The following is an 8,047-nucleotide window of genomic DNA, read 5'->3' as shown; positions in this document are numbered from 1 at the left end:
GTAAATAATCCTGTAAATACTTGTTTTGTTTTCTCGCTTCACTGTAAATACCGGCACTGTTTCACTATTTCCACCTGGGGAGCAATAAAAGAAAAAAGCACAAACAATATTTTTTCGGCTGGGCCATCATTTTTTGTATTTTTTCAACGAACCCGTCACACTGATTAAAAACAGAAACATGGTTAAAAGTAAGAACTGGCCTTGTTTCTGCTCTTTAAAACAGAGTAATCCTCCCTGCATTTTGGGCGCTTTTATTGAATTAATATCTATTACAAGGCATATTTAGGCTTTGGTTCTTGTGCTTTAAAAATCTATAAAATTATTTAAAAACCACTACATGTTTTAACATAACATTGCAGCACAAATCTCCATGGATATACCTAAAGAAAATAGAAATTGGTATAATTCTGAAAAAGCTTGATCCATATATTTCTAGACGTAATATGTTCTGTTGTTGATGAAAAAAAGAATAGTCGAAGTTTATGCATTTTCGAATGGTAAATAAAAATAACTTCCCAGTAGATTGAGATCTTAATTGACCAATTATTGCCTTGATTTGACCTTATCAAATCAAACACTGATAAATCCAATTAGTTCAAAACTCTACAAATAACTACAAAGATTTTCTCTTTCAAAAACATGTAAATTTCTGTGTCTTTTTTTGTCTTAATGATAAGTGTTTAATAACATAAAAATGAAAAATATATCTAAATAAAAGTTTATGAATGTATAATTTGATGCGTAAACGGCTGTAATCCATATCCTTCATTTTCTATTTGATCCAAATAGCCATCTCCATTCAGGAATCTGCAGCAGATCTTTCTTATGTGTGAGAAACACATAAAAGCATTGTTATGGATTAAAAATCAACTTCCTTTTGTTTAATGCTAGATTGTTATTAAAATAGAAAACTGTATCTGATGTGCTACTAACGGGGTTTAAATAATTTCTACATACTGCAAAAAATGGGTCTAAGGAAAGAGTTACTGTTCGCCTGAATCCACTAGAAACACTGCAGCTTTCTACAGAGCTCAAAATAATTTCTTCATCCTGCTACGTCTGAGTGGATGTTCTTGTAAAGAGTTAAATATGCACAAGCTCCTGTTTGGTTTCTGCTCATGTAGAGCCAAACTACAACCGATCGGGGCCTGCTGCTGCTGCTGCTTCTGTCGGCAACTCCACCCTGCGCCGCACTGCACAGCTGGACTCATTGGGTAGAGAAACTGGAAAAGTTAGGTTAAAAAAAACTCATTAAAAATAAATCAGGGGAATTATTGTTGGGATGGGGGGGGCATGAATGTTTTAGCATTCTCAGCTGGCCCAAAGTGACGTCTGGCAGCGATTATGCAATCCTGTCCCCCAGACGAAGCAGCTGCCGCCACCATGCATCAAGTCTGTTTTTACCTTTTAAACCACAAACAATTAAACAGCCAGAATACAAACTGTGGGTTTTTTAGCAGAAATCCCATACAAATTTTATGATGTGGAATACAAACATGTTAAGTTGAAACTTCCCAGCCGTTTATTAAACATGGCCTCTTCTCTGTGTTTTGTTTTAATCAGTTTAAATAGATGCAGATTTCCAAATAGCTAAAAGGCAAGAATACTGAATCAAATTTCTTTACTGTGATATCACCGAGGAACCGACAGCATTAACTGTTGTTATACCTAATATATGGGATAAGTATGTTGCCAAACATTATGAAATGGGACAGATTATTCATTACTTTGGCTAGGCATAAATGTTTGAAAGTTTTCCCAGTGTTGAAGTCAGTAAATTTTCCTCCTCCTTCCCCCCGCCACCTCTTGCTCTGCTGAGGACGACTGCCCTTGAGCCAACACATGATTACTGAAGCCTTGTGCTGGAATACGACGCTCAACTTGTAGCTGGCATTTTCTGCTAAGGAAACAAATGTGTTCTGCATCACATTTGCTAGCTAAAGCTGCACCTCTTTGGACAAAAAGCGCAGAACAGTCTGCTGTCTTGGTGGACCTCCCATACAGGCCGGTGATGGGGTGGGGGCTCTAACAAACTGTCTCCAATTTGCTGAGTCTATTTGTGCAGGGATTCTTCTGCAAGCGAGATACTCCATCTAGCTCGTTATACCGAGGGTGTGGACTAAGTGGAGAAACAGACACATCTGGCGTCAGGAGTGGGAACAGATTTTTTTAAAGTTTACTTCTTACTGAAGACATGCTTGACAATAACTTGGCTGCTTGGTACAGGGATAAAATATGACATTTGATTTTTGGAAAGTCCTACATAAGTTGCAGATGAAAGCAAAGGGAAATGCATTTTGTTGTGGGAGCATTTTTTTCTCCCCTGACCAGGGCTGCAACACAGTTCGTGAAATTCTAGCTCCTGTTCCTTCACCTTTGGTCAGGTCAACAGTAAAGTGCTTCTAGATGTTTGTAAATCCACAGAAAGGTACGTGGATAATGCTGGTCGAATTGGGACTACAGTCTTCTGAGAAGGAACAGCCAACAAAAACAAAAAAAAAACAAGTTACATTAAAACACAAGTGAAGAAGTAATGTATGTTTGTTCATTTCCAGGAGGAGATCAGTAGCTATACATCGTGTTACACAAAGGATTATAAGATCTCTCTTCCTCTTCCTCCTTTTCCTGCCTCCTTCTAGCAACATTTCGGCTACGTTCACACTGCAGCCTGAAGTGACCAAAATCCGATTTTTTCCCCATATGCAACCTGGATCTGATCTTTTTTTATGCCAGTCTGAACAACACAGATCCGATTTTTTTCAAATGCGACCCAGACCGCTTGGCTATGTGGTCCTGAATCAGATATGAATCTGATCTTTTCAAGTGCGACCCGTGTCTGAACGTCCAGGTCGCATTCATCTGACCTGAACGCCATTAATACCCGACAAAGGTCACTATTCTGGGTCTCGCTATGAAGAAGCGGCAAGAAAAACAAACACCATTGCTGACGATGATTTGTAGAGCAGTGTTTATGTTTAACCATCTTGAAAAGATTGTGTTTTTATGGTTGGAAAAGACCGCTAGATACGCTCTGGCACTACATCCATGTTTACTTCCGTAAACACAGAGGACGCTGGCCTGCAGTGGTGTCAAAAGTACATACATTTGTTACTTAAGTAGAAGTATAGATACTGCAGTTTAAAAACACTCTGGTAAAAGTTGAAGTATCAACTTGACCTCTTTACTCAAGTAAAAGTGAAAAAGTATGTGCTCCAAAAACGACTTAAAGTATAAAAGTAACCTTTAAAAAAAAAAAAAAACAGCCAGATGCCACTATATGAATTTCGACTATTTCGAAAAATTCTTTGAGATAGGGCCAAGGTCTTGTTGGTCTCCATCTCCATCTCCCGATACGCTCTCGCCTTTGTCCAACCTTTCAGACATTTCAACATCTTGTTCTGAATCCTTCATTGTAGCATGGCATAGACAATTCATGTTTGCAGTTTGAGGAACACCTGCTTGCTTCTGCGGATTTCCTTTAGCTAACCAATGAGTGTTTGCATTATGTGACTCATCCAATTACACTAGTTTTCACTAGGTGTGGATGGAGCCAATGATCTGCATTGGATGGCGCACATGACGTGAAATAAATATTAAACCAAAGAAACATTAAACCAGGGGTAACCAATTAAAAATCAGAGGGGTCCAAATAAAGAAATTCATCAGCCAGTAAAGGTCCGGAGACATTTTTAATGATGTGTTACTTTAAATAGAATTTAACACTGAAATAAAATGAGGTGTTTACGCATCTGAGTTATAGATTGAATTTTTAAATAAACAAATATCTTAAAAAAAAAGAAAATGTTTCCATCTTAAAATCTAAAGTGTTTTTTTTAAAGGAAAGAACAACAATCTTTCAGTTTGGTAAATAGACAGTTTCCTGATTAACATATTTTTTAAAACACCTGAACTGACCGTTTTTTATTTTCGTTCTTTTTTCTGGCTTAATGAAACTGAACTCACAATCTCAGGATTCAAAGCCCTATGCCCTAACCACTAGGCCGCCACTCCCCTTGGCAGTGCAGAGCAGTGGGCTTTATGCGGCCCTGCAAGGCTTTAAACCTGGGTTTAAATGGAGACAACGCCATTCTCAAGCACATATCAAGATGCTCATTTTGAGCCTGGATCCATATTTATTTTTGATTCTGTTCATGGTGGAGAATCCAGCTTCACAGCAGCAGGTTGAGCCAAACATACTCAAAATGTTCAGGCTCCGCTCCGGTCCGACCAGGTCAAGATCTGCTATTGCAATCGTACCAAACAGGGAAAAGAACAGCAAGAAGATCCTGTTTGTCAAATTAAAATATAGTCACAACAGATCTGTAACTACAAATTAGGGCATAATTCTTAAATATTTATAAAACTACACCATTTATTTAAAAGATTGGATGCAAACTATTGGTACTTTAACCCTTTAAAGCCTGATCCAGGAATAAAACAAAACAGAAAATAACTTCTTTTTGGTTTGAAGTCCTTATTTGGCCTTTTAACAAAATATGTAAAAAGATAAAACAGAAATAAATTTTTGATATTAATAATTTATTACTATGCGATAAGTCAAGATTATTTTTTGTGTAGTCTTCTTCCCTCTGTGATCAGGCATATCTGATTGTGTACAATAGGATTTTGAGCAAAGTTTTTACCATTAAATTATGCAAAAGGTGTCAGACGCAAAACATTTCAGAAACGGTATGTATCAAATATGATACATTTGGCATTACAGGGTTAACAGACCAGGAAGCAGATTTCTCATCTCCATCAGAAATGGCACATATGCTGGATGCTGATGGGGATGTTTTTAATATGTCATATTAAATTAAGCGTTCATTTCTGCATGTTTTGCTTCTATGAATTTAATGATGATATCACATGTGCTCTCCTAAAGCTCAGAGGATAAGTCGGAGCGCAGCAATACGGGAGGATCAGCGGCTTTGCTTTGCGCAGGAGGTCTGGAAGCTGTGGGGTGGAATATGAGGGATTTCAGGGTAACAGGAGAAGTGGCGCGGTCCGTTAATCCGTGACTTCTGCATTAAACCGAAGCCAAAAGTAGCGAGTAACGTTTGTTTTAAAAAATGTAAGGAATAGAAAGTACAGATACTTGTGTGAACATGTAATGAGTAGAAGTCAGAAGTAGTAAGAAAAATAAGTAATGGAATAAAGTATAGATACGTAAAAAGTGTACTTATGTACCGTAACAAAGTATTTGTACTTGGTTACTTGACACCTCTGCTGGCCTGTGACGTCACTGCGTCCTCTACTGTGCAGGCGGGAGACTTGCGTTGTATGACTGCAGCTCACACAGGAGATCACATACAAGTCGCATATATTTGGAACAATGCAAAAGAAAATCGGAATTGAGCATCAAGGACTGCAGTGTGAACGTAGTCTTAGACAGCACTGTTCAGGGTGTGCGCTGACACAAATCCAATTAGGCTAAAAAGTCCTCACCACTTTGAAGAATCTGGATAAAGCCCAGAATTTAGGCCTCATTAAAACACTTTTATACATAATACCACACTTTGCAATAAATTAATTCTTTAAAATTACAGCTGCAAAAATTGCACCAATATTTATACCTATGCATATCTAAAAAAATGCTGTAATAAATGTGTGGGAATTGTGGAATCACCTTGGAGATGAGCGCTATACCCCCCCCCCCCAGTTACAGCTCTGTTAATTTACATCATCAATACCCATTACAGGTCTTAACATTAACTCCACATGTCTTTTTATCCCAACTGACAAAACTCCTCTCCTCCTCATTTACCTGCTGCCTTCCCACATTAACTTTTGGTTTCTCAAACTCAGCAGGTGTAGGGGAACAAGCCTCAGCTATAATCAGCCACAGCCAGCCAGTGTTTGATGCAGCTTGCTAGGAAACTGACTAAACAAACTGTATTAATAGCGCACACTGCAGCCATGACGCTGGACTCTGAGGCTTAAATTGCCTGAGGACAGGGAAGACCCCAAAGAACAAAAAAAAAAAAAGAACTAAGGAAAGAGAGAATTAAGTTGTTTCTTATGGGTTGATCTGAAAAGTGTGGAGTGGTTCACATTCAGCCCCATTATACCAATGCCCCAAAATATGACTAATGTAATGGAGTCCATGTTATTGTAATTGTATTCACTATGCAGTTTTAGAGCAAAAAGAAAACAGATCTCAACCTTTGGCATCTTACAAAGCATCTGTCCATCATTCTAGTAAGGAAAGAATAAAACACAACTAAGACCTGGGTTTTGTTTAAGGACACCAGAAGAGGATTAATTAGAAAAAAAACATTGCAACTCTGGAGGAGCTGCACAACTCTACTGCTCCTGCAGAGGAACACACCTCAGTTATCAAGTGTGCATACTGAATATCTATTCTTTATGGGAGAGTTATAAAGTATGAGATGTTCCAGTCAACATTATAATTATTCAGTCAACTTTTCATAGGCTATAAGCGGAAAAAAACAAACAAACACGGTGATGGGAGCACCATACTGTGGAGATGCTTTTCTATAGAAGTACTGGGAAGTTGGGTATAGTGAATTGTTGGATGGATGGTGTTATAAAGCCGCAAAAAAACTTAAGACAGGATAATCATTTGTTGTTATGCCATCAGGTAACACTTGAAAGTCCACATTTACAAAAGGTATCCATGCAGTCTGTCAGAGCTTAAACTATTTATTCAAAGAAGAAAGGGGAAAATGGTAAATGGCAATTTACATTACATTCAGCCATTCACACACACACACACACACTCTCATGCTGATGGTGGTGAGCTATGATGCTGCCCTGGGGCTCACTGACAGAAATGAGGCTGCCGTACACAGGTGCCACCATCCATAGGCAATGCAGGGGAAGTGTCTTGCCCAAGCACAGAAATCAGGGTTTAAACTGATGCCCCTGTCGTGAACATTTCTATACTGTATGTGCAAAACTAATAGAGACAGGCCAAAAAAGCTGTGTAGCTAACGGTGCTTCCATAAACTTGAGGTTTTATCGATGCAACATTTTTCAGATTCATATTTCCAAAACATTTTATGAACGATAATACCTTAAAATTCACAACCATCCCCTAATTGTTGTTTATCCCACTTAAAAACCTCAACAAATTGCAAGTCTGCAATTTAATGTGACAAAATGTCCAAAGGTTTAAATGGATAAAAACACTTTTAAGGCATTTTAAGGACTGCATCATGGATTTGTAACACATCACTGACGAGGTCTAGGAGTTTCTGACACTAGAGATCTAGTGTGGTTGTCTGTGTTCAGGAGCCAACATGTATTTATGTCAGCAATGGGAACACAAGATTTAGTAAATGGGAACAGATGCAACCTTAAACCAAAGACCTCATAACTAACTAATAAAATCTAGATCCATGCCAAGATGTGGGGACAATGCAAAATAAATAATAAGGCATGGGAAATGTTGAATCTTGGAAAATGTAACTTATAAAATAATAATGTTTTTAAAAAGGTAAAGAATACAAATGCATATTGATACATGTAATACCTATGATTGGGTGAGCTAAAGAGACAGATTTCTTTTCCCCCCTTAGGGTAACACCTCTCCTAAGTGATGGAATGAGGTACAACTGTGCCAATAACATGACCTACATTCCTGACTGAGGTGTTGACATGCGTGGGGACACTGATAGTTGGCCGTTCAACACTACATATCGCATTGCTGAGGATGTCACTGCATCTTCAGACCTTCATTTTTCCTTTCAGGTTCCTTTTGCGAACGCAAATTTCAATTTGCATTTTTAATTTTTTATTATTATTATTTTTATGCTGAGACCCAGGGTAGTTAAAGCATAAAAAGTCAAAGTGAATTCCCACAGACCCACAGAGACTTCAGTTCCCTTTTCCAGACAGCGCTGACTCTCTTGAAAAAGTTTCTCTCTTTAGCCTCCATTAGCTCTCCGCTTTAGCCCCGCCTTTTCCCGTAACAAAACCACCTTTTCTATGCAGCTATTGGTTCCCAGGGCGTCACTCGCTGGCATCTCATCCTCCTATTGCTTTTGGGGGCTGTCAATAAAAGACACTAGTTAACTCTAAT

The sequence above is a fragment of the Cyprinodon variegatus genome, unplaced genomic scaffold (genome assembly GCF_000732505.1).
Source record: "Cyprinodon variegatus isolate N-32 unplaced genomic scaffold, C_variegatus-1.0 Scaffold526, whole genome shotgun sequence".
Classification (NCBI taxonomy): Eukaryota; Metazoa; Chordata; class Actinopteri; order Cyprinodontiformes; family Cyprinodontidae; genus Cyprinodon; species Cyprinodon variegatus.
The sequence above is the reverse complement of the archived record's forward strand: the minus strand, read 5'-3'. Positions refer to the sequence as shown.